Consider the following 18372-nt stretch of genomic DNA (forward strand, 5'->3'; position numbering starts at 1 on the left):
AAAAACTCAAGTGACAACATATGCTGGAGAGGATGTGGAGAAAGGGGAACCCTCCTCCATTGCTGGTGGAAATGTAAACATGTACAGCCACTTTGGAAATCAAGCTGGCGCTTTCTTAGAACATTAGGAATAGTGCTACCTCAAGATCCAGCTATACCACTCCTAGGCAAATATCCAAACTATACTCTGCTATACAACGGTGGGATGGGAGGAGATGAGCGAGGGGTCCACAGCCTGGATACAAATTGAATAAACTGTAATAAGTGATAATAAAAAGTTTCTTCCTGTAATATTTTCTCATTCTCACAATGAAATAGGACTCAGAGAACTAGGATTGCATTGATATAATAAGACCAATGCTAGATTGTTCTCTCCCCCTATGTTATTACAGTGCAGAAGTGACTATTTCATGTGTGTTACGTGTGCTGTCCTGTTCATTACTTAGAGCAGACCTGATATTAACATAGGCATTATTTTCCTGTCCATAGCAGGGAAAACCAGATACAGGTGGCCATGCTGCTTCTTGAAATATGCAAGTGACAATGGCAACAGTAACTCCCCCCTTTGATTGCAAGACAGGCCTCCAATACAACACACTCCATATCCAGAATGCATTTCTTCATGTCCAATAGCTGGGCCACAACTGTCTTAGAAATCCTGCTCTATGATTACCTAATACAGCCAAATAATTAGCTTAAAAGTAAAACCTAGAACCCCTGCACAGATGTAGCCCATGGCAGCTCAGTATCTAAGTAGGTTTCATAGTAAGGGGAACAGAGACTGTCTCTGACATGAACTCAGTGTCTGGCTCTTTGATAAGGGAGGAGCAGCCTTATCAGGCCACAGAGGAAAACAATGCAGCCAGTCCTGATGATAACTGATTGGCTAAGGTCAAATGGAAGTCGAGGAGGACCTCCCCTGTCAGTGGACTTGGAGAGGGGCATGGAAGAAGATGAGGGAAGGAGAGTAGGATTGAGAGGGAATGAGGGATGGGGATACAGCTGGGATACAAAGTGAATAAACTGTAATTACTATAAAAATAAAAATTAAAAAATAAAACTTTCAAAAATTTCTGCCAAATAAAAGAAATTCCTTCTACATTAATGACACATGAAATGTTTTCAATCAGAATACTACCTTTTGGGAAAATTCTTAATGTCACCATTATAATGTGCCTCTATAGTTACAATTTTGGTAAAGAATATTTTTGTCCTTCTAGATGATGAGAAAGACAGGGAAATTTTCATTAAAACATTGTCATGATTTGTGTCTAAAATATACTTATTTCAATTTTCAAAAATTAGGTCATTTTATTAATACCTGAAGCAAGATATTACCAGTTTCTTTATTGTACTTCCTTAAAGTACACTTTAATAATCTCCTATAATCAAAACTCTTAGTAATATTAGAGAATTTTGGATAGCACATCTAAAATGTACCTGAGCCAGTTCTTTTTTATGAAACAAAATGGTTTTGAATAATAAATGGAGCCCACTCTTCGAAAGTACTTATTTAGAGAGATTTTTATAAAATTAGAGTATAAAAAAATTAAGAGGCTATCATTTGGCAACTGATGCACTTAAATTATTAAACATGCCTCTTATGTGAAGCTTCCTGGAGTGTGTTCTGTGTATAATTAGGATTGTGGAATTAATCTTAGGCATAAAAATTAAACTTCAGAACCTAATCATATGGGTAGCATATTTTTAAATGTAAGATGGAAAATGATATTTAAACAATGAAAGAGTAGCTTTAAAAGAAAACAAATTTTCGCAAGAAGATTAATAGCTGGGAGGTGGTGGCACATGCCTTTATTCCCAGCACTGGAAGGCAGAGGCCAGCAAATCTCTGTGAGTCTGAGGCCTGCCTGCTCTACAGAATGAGTTCTAAGACTGCCAGGGTTACACATAAAAACCTTTTCTCAAAGATCAACACAACAATGAAAAGATTAAGCAATAAGAGCTCAGCAAATGTTAGAAAGGTATACATTCCTGACTCAAGGAGACCTCAGATAATGACAATGACAGTGATCTCTAAAATGATTGAGTCTGATCAGAAGTTTGATGCTTGCACTCTTTCGCTTTAATACTCAGGGGCTGTAAGGTCTTCTGTTATATGTATGAGAAAACACATTGGCATTTTTATTACCTTGATAGAACTTTCATAAGAAAGCCCCGTAGACCGGGTGGTTTAAAGAACTGGCAATTTTTATTCACAGATTTGAAACCCAGAATCTGAAATCACAGTGATCGCAGGATGACTTCCTCTTGTGGTCTCCAAGGGAAGGATCTGGTTCAGGTCTCTTTCCATGGCTTATACAAAGCTCTCTTCCTTATATGTACATGCTCGAGTTTTTCACTTTTATAAGGACAGTGGGTTTGTTGCAACAGGATTCTCAGTAAAGGCTTTGTTTCTACCTTGACTGATTGCTTCTAGAAAGACCTTATCTCTTAAAAAAAAAAGTCATACTGTGATCCTCAGTTAAATTAAATAACTGTTTTGAGCCTATACTTCATGCTAGGGAATATATTTAGCATGTGGAAGAGAGAAAAAAAATGATATGATTTCTGGTAATTTGAAAACTCTTTCCCACTGAAAATGAGGTCAAAACCATTCCAGACAGCTGGAATGTGCCAAGGAGCAGGCACATTGGAGACTATGGAGCCAGGGCTGACACATGGGTTGTTGAGTCAAGAGCAGTGGATGAAATAGTGACCAACTACAAAAGAAATGTGGTCCAATGCTCATGAAGACAAGAACCAAAGACAGGGGAAACCCTGTGAGACCAGAGATGACAGATGTCAGAAAATCCAAACTATGATCACACAAACCTGAGGAAGCATTGTGGGACTGCTTAGAAGTCGTAAGAAGCTGCAACAGCTTTAGAGCTCATGATTGTGATTCTCCAAACACACGAATGTTTGAGTGTCGAAAAAGATGCTTTTAGACCACCTGGGAATGATGAGCATCATATCCTAACTGATATCCTAACTGAGTTCTTTTAATTTTTGTTTTGTATTTGTATGTTTATATACTTAGATGCATGTCTTTGTTCACATGCTTGTGAACACACATGCAAGTGTGTATGTGCACCCACATACACACACACACACACACACACACACACACACACACCCTAGCCTATCAGGTTTCATCAGGAGCGGCTGCATTGTCTTCCTCTGTGGGGTGGTAAGGCTGCTTCTCCCTCAGGGGGAGGTGATCAAAGAGCAGGCCAATCAGTTCATGTCTAAGACAGTCCTTGTTCCCCTTACTAGGGACTCCACTTGGAGACTGAGTGGGGTTACATCAGAACTGGGGTTTTAGGTCCTCTCCATGCATTGTCCTTGGCTAGGGTATCATTCTCTTCATGCCCCCCAGGGCTCAGTTTTTTTGGGCTCTGTTGGTCTCATTTTGGAACTCCTGTCCCCTCCTTCTTTCATAAAATTCCATGTATGCTGCCCAAAGTTTGCTATGAGTCTCAGCCTCTGCTTCAATACCTCGAACAGTGGAGTCATCTAGAGGTTATTTGTGGTAGGCTCCTGTCTTCTTCTGCTTCCAATGTCGTTCATGTTTGTCCTTCTGAATAAGGATTATGCATATTTCTTAGGGTCTTCCTTCTTTTTTAGCTTCTTTAGGAACACAGATTTTAGTATGTTTAGCCTATATTATATGGCTAATATCCACTTACGAGTGAGTATATACCATGTCTTTTTTTTTTTCTATGATACCACAATCAGGAATTGACGAAGGAATGGACACACATGAGGTCTACACCCAGAGTGTTCTGGATCAGGAGCTGCTTCTAGCATGCCTGTGGCACAGACATGGGGTGTGTAGGGACAGCACTGACTGGCAGACCAATAGCTCTTGATGGCTGCATGCATGATTAGTGTTAAGATTTATTTGCTTAAGCTCTTTTTACTTTAGTTATATTTGAACACTGGCTTTTCTGAGGAGACAGGTATAATTTACATTATGTAAGTATTATGAATACATCTTGGAATACTGGCCGTGAATAATAAGAATAAAGATTGTGAAAACTAGGAAAACAAAGTGATCACACTAAGCTCCATGAGCACAAAGAGAGCATGAGGCAGTGTGCAATACCAGTGGAAGGAACTGTATAAGCAACAATTCACAGAGCTGTGTCTGACTGATCAATTAGATTTAAGCTATGGATAAAGCAGAGAAGTAAAGGCTTTCTTAGACAGCAGATACTATATGCAATGTGGAGGGAAAATATTGTAGTGAGTTGTAGTTTTCATTATATTATGAAGAAATATTTTTTTAAATAGCAATTATGAAAGAAACTGACAAAGAACTAGAGGTCCATATTAGCAATACTGTGTAAGTACTTACATCCTACTATGACAAGATGGACAATTCTGAAAAAAAAGTTTAGTCTTATTAATACCTGAACAATAATAAGATTTCTATATGCCTTATTGTTACCTTTGAAATATATTTTATTAGTAATTATCACAAATGCTTGGTAATATTAAAATGAATATCATCCCTGTATAATATTATAATCCAGCTCTTTTCTGATAGAAGAAATGATCTTGATTGTGTAATTTTAGCGCACACATGTGACATCTTAAAAATTAAAAGAATAGGTGTGTGTGTGTGTGTGTGTGTGTAGGGATACACACCAGGGATATTTTGTTGAGATGTCATAGTACCATCCAATTTTCAGACTATATTTTCATATATACTCTTATCATATTTTGATATTAATAACTTGCAATTTTTTATTAACTTTCTTTTAAGAGATAGAAAGACATTAAATCATTTCAAGTGTGGCTTTCCCATACTAAGTGCAGTTATACTTCCTATGCCCTGCCTGAAAGGTAAATAATTCTAGTCATCCATATAAACCCAACTGACAGGATTTACATTCCCTACCTATGTAGGTAGCAGATTATAGCTTCCTTTTTGTTTTCTTTAAAGCAGATAACAGAAAATTCTCTCAGAATTCCCTTGACTATCTATGCTGGACAGTTTTATGTCAATTTGAGAGAAGCTAACATCATCTAAGGGGAGGGAACCACAATTAAGACAATACCTCCATGTTATCTAACTTGCAGGGCATATTCTTATTAGTTATTGATGTAGGAGAGATCAGCCCATCATGGGATGTGTCATCCCTGGGCTGGTGGTCAAGGCTATAAGAAATCAGACTCTGTCCCAATTTATTTCTAATATCAGAGATCAGACCTCTACTCTTGCCTGATGCGTCTAAAACTAAAAGGGGGAACTGTAGAGAGCTGCGGAATGCTATGCCTTAAAGATGGAGCTGGTTTCCGCCTTCTACCTTCCCGATGGTGAGTGCTCTCTGTCACAAACAACTCCACATTTGGCTAAGGCTGAGGATCTGGCTTGCTTCCATGTATGTGGACCTATCTGCATTGCCCACGTGGCATGCTGAGGTTGGCTACCCAGAGGCTATTTAAAGTGGGCTGGCTTTCCCCAGGGTCAGATGATTGTTCAAGGTTCCTGAATAAACTGCATTGAAAAAAAAAAAAGAAAAAGAAAAAGAAATCAGACTCTGCAAGCCATGGAAAGCAAGCCAGTAAGTAGGGCGCGCACGCATGCACACACACACACTCACACAGTGTCTGCATCAACTCCTGCTTCCAGATCCCTTCTCTGTTTGAGTTCTTGTTCTGACTTCCTTCAGTGATGGACATGGAAGCATAAGTCAAATAAACCCTTTTCTTTCCAACTTACTTTTTGTTCATGGTGTTTCACCATAGCAATAAAACCCTATCTTTGGGAATGGAAGAATTGATCTACCTCTTGATTAAAATGTTTCAGGGTCATTATTCAAAAAACAATTCATGTCTTAAAGCCAAACCAGTAGTCTAATCTGCAGGATAAGCCTTCTGCATAGCTCGGATTTTCATTTTCTTCTCTATCCTTCCATTTCTTTTTCCTTCCTATTTTTCTGTCTTTCCTCATTTATTTTCCTCTCTTTTCTCTTAACTGTATTTCCTTTCACCTATTCTCTTCCTATTTAATTCAGTAAGTATATTAGGGATATTAGGATACAACAATAAATTTAATGAAGTATTTACACAAATTATTCAGTCTCAGGACAAATAAAATTATTTTTAAAATTTTATAAAAATTTGAAATGAAGAAATACATGTAATTCTTACTGGGGAGGGGAGGGGAAGAAAGGGGAGGAGAGGAGAGGATAGGATAGTTAGGTATGATGAAAAGGAGATAACCTAAGACCCCTGCACAGATGTAGCCCATGGCAGTTCAGTATCCAAGTGGGTTCCATTGTAATAGGAATAGGGACTGTCTCTGACATGAACTGATTGGCCTGCTCTTTAATTACCTCCCCCCGAGGGGGAAGCAGCATTACCAGGCCACAGAAGAAGACAACACAGCCACTCCTGATGAGACCTAATTGACTAGGATCAGAAGGAAGGAAAAGAAGTCTCCTATCAGTGGACTTGGGGAGGGGCATGCATGCAGAGGGTGGAGGAAGGGAGGGATTGGGACGGGAGGAGGGAGAGAATCACAGGGGGGATACAAAGTGAATAAAGTGTAATTAATAAAGAAAACAAATAAAAAAAAAAAGAAAAGGGAAAGAATGAGAGAGAAAAAATGTGCTGATTGAGAATTATACATTCATCGTCTTAGCTACAACACCAGGTAAAATGTCTTGAGAGATATCTTTGAAAAATTCAGAATTTCTAGGATTTGCATAAAGATTGCAGGAAATAAATAGGTGGGAAAAGATTTTAAATAGGGCTCTCCTTAAAGTCTTTTTTGTTTGTTTGTTTGTTTTTGTTTTTCCAAAATGATAACATTTAGACTTAGCACTTTGCTACTGACATTGCACAGACATTTCCTGATAAGCACTACTTGCTTACATACAGGAGATGGGCTGTTTTCTACTCTAATCTAACCCTGACATGAATGTGGCAGGACAGCTCATGAAGGACACAACACCAAAAACTGAGCACAAGCTGGTATCAATGTAGTCAGTCTCATTTTTGTTAAACATAAATTATAGATGTAACCGGGTGTAATTAAACCATTTAAAATGTGTTACAGTGCTCTCTTCGGCAGCACATATACTAAAATTGGAACGATACAGAGAAGATTAGCATGGCCCCTGCGCAAGGATGACACGCAAATTCGTGAAGCGTTCCATATTTTTATACAGAGTTAATAAAATGTAACTGATAAAAAATAATAATAAAAAAGTAAAAAAAAATAAAAAAATAAAATGTGTTACAGGCATTTTTAGTGTCTCCCCCATTTTTCCAAAAAGTATTATTTTGCCTGGAACTAGAAATATTATGTCCATGTGCTTCCTACCATGGCCATCTTCATTTAAGAATCCTATATAATCTATAAATGGAAATACTGCTTTGATTTCTCTATTGACATATAAATGGATTGGCATGTTTGCTTAGCCCTGCTTAACTGCAAGGGAATGCTTCCTTCAGTCCTGTCTCTGCAGTAGCAGCGATGCTAACCTGAGCACTCCCCTCTGCTTGATATTTTCATTATTCTCTTTGCCTATAAATAAGATGTCAACAGCTTTAATACTTTATGAGCAATATTCTATAAATTATGGTAATATACTCTACTTCTTTAACCTTTTCAATATCGTGTGCTTTGGTTGGCTGGCCCCTCTATTTATAGCTCTGCTGAGTAGCAGAGAAGCAATGAATACCCTGCCTCTAATGAAAATATCATATATTAAGGGAGTCGAATGATGATACTGTCTTAGTCTAGATGACTATATTTCACAAGCTAAAGAGCAGTGCACATTGTAATTCTGATAAATCATTCCCCTGACAGAGGATATAATGGGATTAGAAATAACCCAAATTAATTCATTTGCTGAAAACGTGTGTGTCTAGGCCAAAAGGACTGAATGTCATAGGCATGCATGTTTAAAGTCACATTTCTTTTGATTCCCTATAAGTATTTGAGATGGTATGTTTGTATAGGTACATCATTAAATATGATCAAGATAGATAAGAAAATTTCTTCTACAGCCTTAGAAAATAACAACACAATGTCTTTTTTTTAACATTTACGTGGAATTGTAAAATAAATTTGCCTTTTGGAAGTAAGAATGTATTCTTTAAATTTTAAACTAATTTTAATGCTCACTATATTGTAATAGAAAATACTATTTTCTAAAAGAATTATTTATAAGTTTATCTTTGTGACTATTATAAAACAGTATTCCTAACTATGATGACACCTTCATTAAGTAAATAATTATTTCTGTCTTTCAATTGCCTTCAGAATATACTGAAGGAAAGCCAATCCTCTTCCAGCAGAGAAAACCTCTTAAGACTGTATCAATCTGTGTGACATGTTACTTATGATTTAAAAGCAATATTTGCCCTGAGAATATGTTAATGATAAGATGAACTTTCTGAAGCCCTGGTTAGTTTTTCATGATGTAATAGGGAATGCATGAACAATCCTGATTAATACAATGAGCTGTCTCATTTGCAGGCATCTGAACTCTGAGCCATGATATCAGTGCATTGTCTGTCTGTAGCCCAAGCTTTTAGATGCATGAACCTGCACGCTTGTACTCCTCCCTCCCACCCACCCCCCTTTTTTTTTTCTGCTGTTTTCAATGCAATCCCAAGTAAAGTGTTTGGATCTTTACTTGGAGTCTCTTCTTGGAGAAGACCTGCAGCCTCTCCTCTCAGAGCACCATAGCCAGATTCTGCTGTACATGTTCATTTTCAAGTAGTGCCTTGGATCTGCTCATTTAAAAAGCTTATGGGAAGCCATTATGTGTTAAAGGATCTTAGTCAAGTTAGATATGATTTATAATACAAGGTGGAATTAGACAAGTTCAGTTTGCTTAAACAGCACATCTGTTGGGATAGTGGAGAAGATATTTATGAAGTCAAATCAAGTCAAAGAGAAGAAAACGAAATAGCCATGCATAGCATTAAAGAGTATAAACAAAACCTGGGTGGTCGGAGATAATCATATCTGCAAACATGGCTTTTTTTCATTTGTAATATATTCTCAGGCACTTTTGAAACCTTGTCTCATGTCAGATTCATGGCCATTTTCCCACATAAACAGACTATTGTGATTTATAGAAAAGGAAGCCAAGGACCTAAGAACATGAGTAGCTCACTTGGAAACAAAAGGCTTGGTTAAGAGAGAGCCTAGCATCAAACCCAAATTCTAGCTCTCGGTTTCTCTTTTTCTGTCTCTAATGTCAGTGTCTCGACGATTTCCTGGAATTTGTTGGTCCTTTTCCTTCATGTTGCTAATATATATGGTAGTACCTTGCATTTCATCTGAAATGTTAAAGATATTCTATTCTGACACAGTTTGCCTTCTTGTTTTCAGCTTGCACTGTCTATGACATGAGTAGAGATCCACAGGGTAATATAGAATTCAGGGCGTGTTTCTTCAGCATCTATTATCTGGTGCTCCTTCTCTAACCAGTCACCATACTGATACACATTGACCACAAATATTTGTCTAATTTTGCAACAAAAAGGAATTGAAAGACTTCTCCATGGACATTCTGTGTCTTTACTATATTTTTAAAATTTGGATTTAGAATAATTTTGATATTTAATGGCTACTCAATGTTTAAAATCTAACATGTTAGACTTGTAAAAACTAAGAAAAGATATATTGCATAGTACTGATCGTAGTTACTTTTTTATTGCTATGAAGAAACAGCATAGCCAAGGTAATTTAAAAAAAACAAAAAGTTTATTGAGGAATATAGTTCAGAGGGTGGGTCCATGGACTTATGGGCGGAAATATGACAGCAGGCAGACGGACTGACACCGGAACTGGAGCAGAGCTCTACTCTGATCCAGGAGCACAAGGCAGAGGTTTATGAACTTTTTGAAACCTCAAAGCCCACTTCCTATACATATCTCCTCCAACAAGGCTACACCTCCTCAGCCTTCCCAAAATAGTTCTACCAGCTGGGGACCATGTATTCAAACATATGAGCCTATGGAGGCCAGTCTCATTCTGAGCTCTAGTACAAGCTGTGAAAACCATGCACATTTCAGTATTAATACTTACTTAGTATCTTAATTATACACAATTTGCATGTTTACGATTAAAAAGTTCTTTTAAAATTAGTTTTGGATCTTACTATCTCCCCCTTCTTTCATAAGATTTCCTGCACTCCGCCCAAAGTTTGGCTGTAAGTTTCAGCCTCTGGAGAGGATAGGAACTCCACAAGGAGAGCAACAGAACCAAAAAAAAATCTGGGCACAGGGGTCTTTTCTGAGACTAATACTCCAACCAAGGACCATGCAGGGAGATAACCTAGAACCCATAGACACAGATGTAGCCCATGGCAGTTCAGTGTCCAAGTGGGTTCCATAGTAGTGGGAACAGAGGCTGCTTCTGACAAGAACTGAGTGGCTGGCTCTTTGATCATCTCCCATTGAGTGGGGAGCAGCCTTACCAGGCCACAGAGGTAGACAATACAGCCAGTTCTGATGAGACCTGATAGACTAGGATCAGAAGGAAGAAGAGGAGGACCTTCCCTATCAGTGGACTTGGAGAGGGACATGGGTGGAGAAGGGGAGGGAAGGTGGGATTGGGAGGGAAGAAGGGAGCTACAGGGGGGATACAAAATTAATAAACTGTAATTAATAAAAATAAAAAATAAAAATAAATAAAAGATTAGCTTTGGATATCCGAGTCAAAAATTTTAAAACATGAAATAAAGGAGCACTAATAAATACTGTAACAAGTATTCATATTTAACTCTAATATACAACTTGAAAATTTGAGAGTAGAAAAGTATTAGGCTTATGTTTAGTTGTTTGATTTTGATTTCTGAACATGCATAAGATATTTTTTAGCTGTTTTACAATTTCACAGAATCATTTGTTTAAAGAAATTGGATATAAATCAAAGTCGACGCAGTTTTACTATGCAATTTCATGTTGCTGGATTATTTGCCAGAATATTAAATTGAATCAAGGTGCAGTAGATAATAACACAGTTTGACAAATCCTCTTCATTATATCAATACATAGAACAATTATTTTTCAAATGGCTCTTTGAAAAACTTTAGCAACACTTGTTAATGTTATTTTCAACCTACTGAAAATAACTGGAAATTATGAGTGATTTTGTGTTCTTAGATGTGTTTATTTGGAAGAAAAAAAAAGTGAGTAATGAGGCCAAGACAATACTCTTCATCTAAAGACAAAGTCTCAGTAAGCTGAGGATACTATGTAAGCATTATTATGTCCACCTTGTATGCTGCTTGTTTAAGGAATTAAGGCAATCAATAGCATGACTCCCTAGTGCTTTCTCCTTGGAAGCTAGTCACACCAAGAAGACCAGACACTGAATTCTTCATACACTTTTGCTTCAGTGGTGAGTATGAAGAATACTGTCTCCCTCTACCATCTGTGGACTTCCTTGGTGAGAGGCTGTGCTTACTGGAAAACAGGACTAAGCCTTTGACTTCTGCAGGAGCTTGGTGAAGAGATTATAGGTAGTATTTTTTTCTTAATCAATGATTCTGCTTCGTTAATGACATACAACAGCAGTGCTACAAGTTTTGTCAGCATTTTTATGGTGACCATCTCCTGTCAGGATCTATCACCTGACTACAGAAAAATAGTGTCTCAGGGCTGAAATGTGACATGTAAAAATCTCAGTTTGAAGGAGTAGTGGAGGGTAAATGCACACAGCAAGCTCCAGTGGGTTCTCACTGGATGCTTCAGGCGTACATTTGTCTGAAGCAAATTCAAGGACCTTTATGGTCTGTGTTTTAGTTTAAACTGGGGAACTGATAGGAGAGGAATTCAATTTTCTAGTACATATATTTGACATGCAAAAATAGTTATTGCGAATAGATAGAATTAGGATGTGGAATTTGGTCTCATTATTTTATCTCAGAACCTTACATTTCAGTGTCAGTAGCTGGCATATCCATACATCCATTAACCATGTCTCTGTGAAGAAATGTAGACTAAAGCCTCATTTCTAAGAAGTTTACACTCTATCCACAGTGAAATAGGAAATCACAACATATAACCTAAAATATGCTATTAACAATCTCCTTTGTATGGTTTTGGCATCGTTTTTAAATATCAGGTGTTGATAACTGTGTGGGTTTATTTCTGTGTCTCCTATTCAATTCCATTGATTCACCATTAATTTATTACACTGTGGACTCATGAATACTGACTTTTCTCTGTGGGTTATAATCTATCATTACCACTATACATTTTGACACTCAAACCCTTCACAATTTGCCATCAGGAACTATTTCTAGTCGGCTTAGTTGCAAAACCAACTTTGAAATAATCTACTATAGGCTAGATTTTTTAACTAAATCTACTTAATTTAAGGTTCTTAAGCACCTTTATCTCCCTTTTAACCCCCCACAGCCTTAGGTAGAAAATTAATAGAGGAAAGGGCTGTAGACCTCTTTTATCTACTGCTAATCAGGGTTAATGGGTCATTAAGGGGGTTACCAGACTCAGTTATCAGGATCCCAATAGTGCAGTCCAAAAGCCAACATGAAACAGAAAAAGCCAAAAGACTGAGTTGGAATGCCTGGAGAAGCTCTCTCTCTAGAACATTACTCTCTGTGAGGTGTCAAAACATGAAGATCAGTGCAGCAACATCGATCCAAAAAAGCAATGTTTCACTCTGCCTGGGTCTCGATATATGCTCTATCATCAAAATCCACCCACGGATGTTATCAGCTGGCCAAAGTCACACCCCTCACATGAGAGAGCAAAACATCATGTGCCCTCTTACAAGCCAACCTGGGCAAAACATCACATTCCCAGCTTGCAGGAAAACATCCCATGACCAAACTGAGTCCAGAAACTTCCACTTCAATCAACCACTTATTTTTTTCAAACACTAGAAAAACAATACCTAGTCTAAAATTTAAAAAAATATAAACTTCGTTTCATCTTTGTTTCCTTTATTTCAGTTGTCTTCAACATGAAGTCTGCTTCTGCTGCTAAGCCTTCAAGTCTGCCATGACTATCTATAATAGTCTGATCTGTGGGAGTTGTCCCTCTCATGACCTGTGGAAGGCATATGAAGATTTGAGGATACCAACTAGCTAAGTATTACGATTCCTTCCAATCCATCTTTCACTCTTATTCTGCTTGCCTTATTCCATCCTTGGCAATGAAGAAACTGTAGTTAAGTGAGTTACTAAAATTAGCACTGTCAGTAAGCATATATTCAGGAATTAAAATGTTTTACTTTAATTTTTTGTTTTGCTCTAGAGAGTACATATTTCATGGAGTTGGGCCACTAAAATCTCAGTGATGTGGATGTGGTTAGAACAAAGAGAAATAACAAGAAAGGTATTAGAAGCAAACCACAGTATTATAAGCAAACCACATCATGAACAAACACAAGAAAATAAACTCAGATTTGCTTAAAAAATTTAATAATATTAACATTGCTCTTTTAGCAAGATACCTTTCACAATATATTATAGGGCATAAAAGCAAATACAATCAAGAAAAATGTTAAAGGATCTTTAAGAGAAATTTCCATGTACTGTCCATTCTAAATAGAACTGAAATTTTGACAGATTCTGATTAAAATTATTTAGGCTTCTTTTTGTCAGAAATAGACATTTCTAGACTTGTGAGCTTTGGGGTTATGCTTAATGCTTTGGGGTTATACTCACTGCAACAATATGGAAAATTAAGCCCCTTTTTATTTTTATTTTTTTTTTTTTACAATTTATTCGTTATATATTGAAGACACCTCCCTCAACTCCCCCAGTCCTTCCCTCCCTAATTCGTCCCCTCATTCCCTTCCCCTAGTCCACTCTATTGGGGAGTTCTCCACTACTGCCATCTGCCCATAGCTTCATAAGTCTCATCAGGACTGCTGGGATCCTCTTCCTGGGGAGCCTAGAAAGGCTTCATCATCAGGAGTGAGTGATAAGAGAGCAGTCAACTGAGTTCATGATAGAGGCATCCCCTGATCCCCTCCCTCATGGATCCACATGGAGACTGAGCTGCTGCCAAAAGGCCACATCTGAGCAGGGGGCCTAGTTCCTCTCCATGCATGGTCCTCCCTTAGTGCATCAGACTCTGCAGAACTCCCTGTGACCCCCTGATTTTTGAATCTTCTTTTTCTAAAATTTATATAGAAATACATTGCCTAGAAATTAGTCTGTTTCTTTAAAAAAAAGATGGATTTTAATTGTCCTAACTTTAATATATTAGAAAATTGTGATTCACTTGAATATATTGAGGATGCATCATAATGTCTTCTGATGAAAACTTATGTATTATGTATACATACACATATAACATGTTTTTATTTTGTAGTCAAAATATTCAAAGGCTGTATTTAATGTCTGTTCTAGAAATATTGCTGACACAGAGTGGCTATTAGTAACACTTATTCCCACCAACTATTAACATGAAACGTTAAAAATATAAAGCTCCATGAGGAGATTATCAAAAGACAAACAAGCACTTTGCATAAATTAAGGAGTAAATTTATATCAATAATGATATGGCAGGTGAACCTCAGAGAAGAATGTTTAAGGTGCGTGACAGCACACTACAGTGGCTGCAATGACTATGTCTGGCTCTCTGTCATGGGCTCTGAAATAAAGGGAAGGAACTCTGCCTTCTTTGATTTCCCACAATCATTGTCTCTCTGTAGAAACCCACTTTCATTAAATTTATACACACATACATACATACATACATACATACATACATACATAGAGAGAGAGAGAGAGAAAGAGAAAAGAGAAAGCCCCTCATTTCAAAAATGATTTGAGGTTCATTGTGGGCAGTGAAGGATTTTTGAAAGAAAAGCATTTAAATTACATCTTTGAGAATAAGATAAAAAGCTTTAGACATTTTTGAAATGACAGTGTGGAAGTAATGAGCAAAAAAATTTCTGAGGCAAAAGAAGCATCATAAATAGAAAGTGCAAAAACAAGTGCACGTTCAAGGATTAAGGGGCAGTGTAATGAGAGAGAAATGTAGCAAAGGGCCATCTGATGTGCAGAGGATCATGGCAGCAAATATCAAAGATAAGATGTGTTACAGTGGGGAGAAGCACTGTCAGCGTTGGTTTCAAACGCTAACAATTTCTCCTGTCCATCTATAAATACCACCAGGATGCAAAGTACCTGGACATGCGTTCCACTTGTGCTAAACTCACAAGAGTAGCTGTCCTTTTCATCATGTTGATAGTGTATATGTGTGGGTACATTTTAGTGGCTGTGAGCTCCTGAGCCTAGTCACTGTTAAAGGAGTACCTAAATCCGGCAGGTTTATGTTTTCAGGAAACTGAGCTCACTGCACTGTGTATTAGAATCTAAGTGGTACTTCTGCTTCTAAAGAAAAGACCTGTCCTGAAAATTATAGCCTCATTTAAGGAAGTTTGAGCCATGTGGAAGTCTCTCTGGGGGCAGAGACTCTCTCTGGGTATGAAGCCATATGTATTAAGGAACAGTAGACTGTTTTGTTTCTTTCCCTCCCAGTACATTTGTAAGACAGCAGAACTGGGCATCCTCTCTCTCTCTTTCCCTCTCTTTCTCCCTCCCTCCCTCTCCCTCTCTGGCATCCTCTCTCTCTCTCTCTGATAGAGACACCAGTGAGACGTATGTAGCAAACTGGTGCTAACAACATCCTAAAATTCCTTCAAAGAAGAAGATATTTGGGGAATCTTAATTGTAATCAACATCCCTTTGTAGGTGACATTTGTGATTGACTTGCAGGTAATACTTGAAGTATGTAAAGGTTAAATTTTTGATGTACAGATCCTGTGTGTTGGCCACTGTAGGAAATTTTATATATTTTATATTTTATATATATATTTTGCTTATTGTACAGTTGCTTTGGGGTTAACTCAGTAACATTAATATGTCTTGAAATTACATAGAATTGCCTGTCTAAAGGATGACATTTTCCTGTCACTTATTGCTTTTTGTTTGTTTTTATTCTTTTGTTGTTTTTGTTGAAGGAGGGTGTCTAGTCCCAGCTGTTCTGGGACTCATGTACACCATGCTGGCCTCAAGGTTACAGAGGTCCTCTGTCTCCTCATTTACTCTTATAATCTCTTGGGACATTATTGTTTTGGAGTGTTTGGTCACTGTAGAGCGAACATAGTGTGGGGTAGTCAGAGGCCCTGCTTTATGAGAAGAAAGGCCCAGCTCAGAACTCCAGCTCTGTCCTACCACTTACTCCCACTTTGTCCTCTCTACCTTTTCTCCATTCTTGATTTTGTTTTTAACATATGACATATGACTCACAAACAATGTGATTTATATTTTTACGCATTTTCTTTTATTATTATTATTTACAATTTATTCACTTTGTATCCCCCACCCTCATCTCCTCCCAGTTTCACCCTCCATCCCTATTTCTCCCCTATTCCTCTGCCCTAGTCCACTAATAAGGGAAGTCCTCCTCCCCGACTGCCTGACCTGAGCTCATCAGGTCCCATCAGGACTGTCTGGATCCTCCTCCTCTGTGTTCTATCTAGGTCGCCCCATCAGGGAGAAGTGATCAAGGAGCAGGCAACCAAGTTCATGTCATAGACTGCCTCTTCTCTCCTTCCTAGGGAACTCACATGGAGACTGAGCTGTGTGTGGACTACATCTGGGAAGAGGGGTCTATGTCCTCTATGTATGGTCTTTGGTTGATGCATCATAAACAAAATAGAGACTGGAAGCAGTAAAAGAGAGAGAACAGGAAGGGAGCCTACCACAGATCTCCTCTCAAAGACTCCACTCATCAGGGGATCGAAGCAAATTCTGAGACTCACAGCCAAACTTTGGATAGAGCTTAGGAAATATTATGGAAGAAGGGGGAGATAGAAGGACCCAGAGGTGACAAAAGCCCCACAAGGAGCTCAACAAAGCCAATGTGACGTCTCTTAACCGATGAAAGTACATTAAAACTTCTTCCCTTTCTGCGCAAGGATAATGAAGATTTCCCCTTTTACCTTCTGAGGTAGAATTTTAATAAGTGGGAAGAATAGGCTTTTTAGTGTTATCACAAGAGCCTACAGTATAATCTGTAACTTTTACACATACTACAAACATTTCTTTAAATTGTACTGGAGAATGAGCCAACTTCTTCTTTCTTAATATTTTTGCAAAGACCTTTGTAACCCTGTATATCATCACTGCTGCCCTGTTCCTGGTGGAGGACAGCAGCTCCCTTCTTTGAGGAGGGTAGGGATGTTTACTGTATTCCTGTTTACTACAGAACTACAATAAATGTAAATCTGCCGATCAGAGTTTTCTACATGAAATACAAAATGACTTTTTTATAGAGAAAAAAATGCTTTTAAGACTCTACAGGCTTATTCCATAAACAATGCCATTGGCCATAAAAGCCTTTGGAAGACTGAGAACCTAACTATCCACAGGACACTCTTTGCGGCTTTTCTAAGAATGGAGGGCGGCAGCTCATTGTTGAGAATCACATGCTGCAGCCCAGTGGTGGGCGATGAAATAAATACTTCTAGAATGTTAAAAACATACAAACCTGGTACTAAAGAACTACAGAAGGAGGAGGCCACAATCATCTTTAGAAAGCAAGACATGTGGGAGGTAACGTATATTGTATCTGCGAGATGAGGATTAGAACAAGAGAATATCCTTTAGTTAAAATCCACAGGGATGATTTACTTGTGTGAAAGTTTTTTAAAAAACACATTTAGAAAAAGACATAAAAATATTCCAGGTAGTTTTTGGAACAAATATATAACATCCTCTTCATGAATCATAGAATGTATATCAATTGCTCATTAGGAGAATGCAATAAATTACTTTATGTATGTCATATTGCTGTTTTCAGTCAGGATTTTGATATGGAATGGTTATTATTTATATTACTCTTTTCCCACTAAATTTGGCATATGTTTGATATCATGTTTCAGATATATATGTTATAACTGATTTAATATATTACAACAACTTATCTTAATTCTAAATTTAAAGTAATACTTTGTTCATTCAAGATAGAATAGCAAAATCTTTGTGCTTTTATTTTCCTATCATTCCTACACTACACAAAGGACCATAATAAACAACTTTTTTGGAAGAAAAGGTAAATATTATACTACAATAGTTTTCTAATGTAGTATATTTGACAGCAGTAAACTATATTGGGTATTTTCCTTTGAAATTCTCTGAAACATTATGAATGTTGAATTTTTCAAAATTTTATTTTCTTTTAATGTAAGTCTTTATGGAGAATTCATGGAGAAAACATGAAGAATCTGATCTACACTTTCAGACTTCATCATCTGCACCAGGAGGAACTCTAGTGCAAGAATCCTCAGGAGAAAATAGCATTTATGGAAACTTAACACAAGTAGGATTCAGAAAGTAAATGCTTA

At 37.5% G+C, this 18372-nt stretch overlaps 1 non-coding gene across 1 annotated transcript; it reads left to right on the forward strand.

Annotated features, from left to right (window-relative positions):
• The first annotated feature begins 7070 nt into the window (after positions 1-7070).
• On the forward strand, positions 7071-7177 carry LOC132652059 (U6 spliceosomal RNA). The gene has a single exon (XR_009589551.1). It is a non-coding gene; the product is annotated as a U6 spliceosomal RNA (small nuclear RNA).
• The last annotated feature ends 11195 nt before the right edge of the window (positions 7178-18372 follow it).

This window comes from Meriones unguiculatus, chromosome 1, assembly GCF_030254825.1.
Source record: "Meriones unguiculatus strain TT.TT164.6M chromosome 1, Bangor_MerUng_6.1, whole genome shotgun sequence".
Taxonomy (NCBI): domain Eukaryota; kingdom Metazoa; phylum Chordata; class Mammalia; order Rodentia; family Muridae; genus Meriones; species Meriones unguiculatus.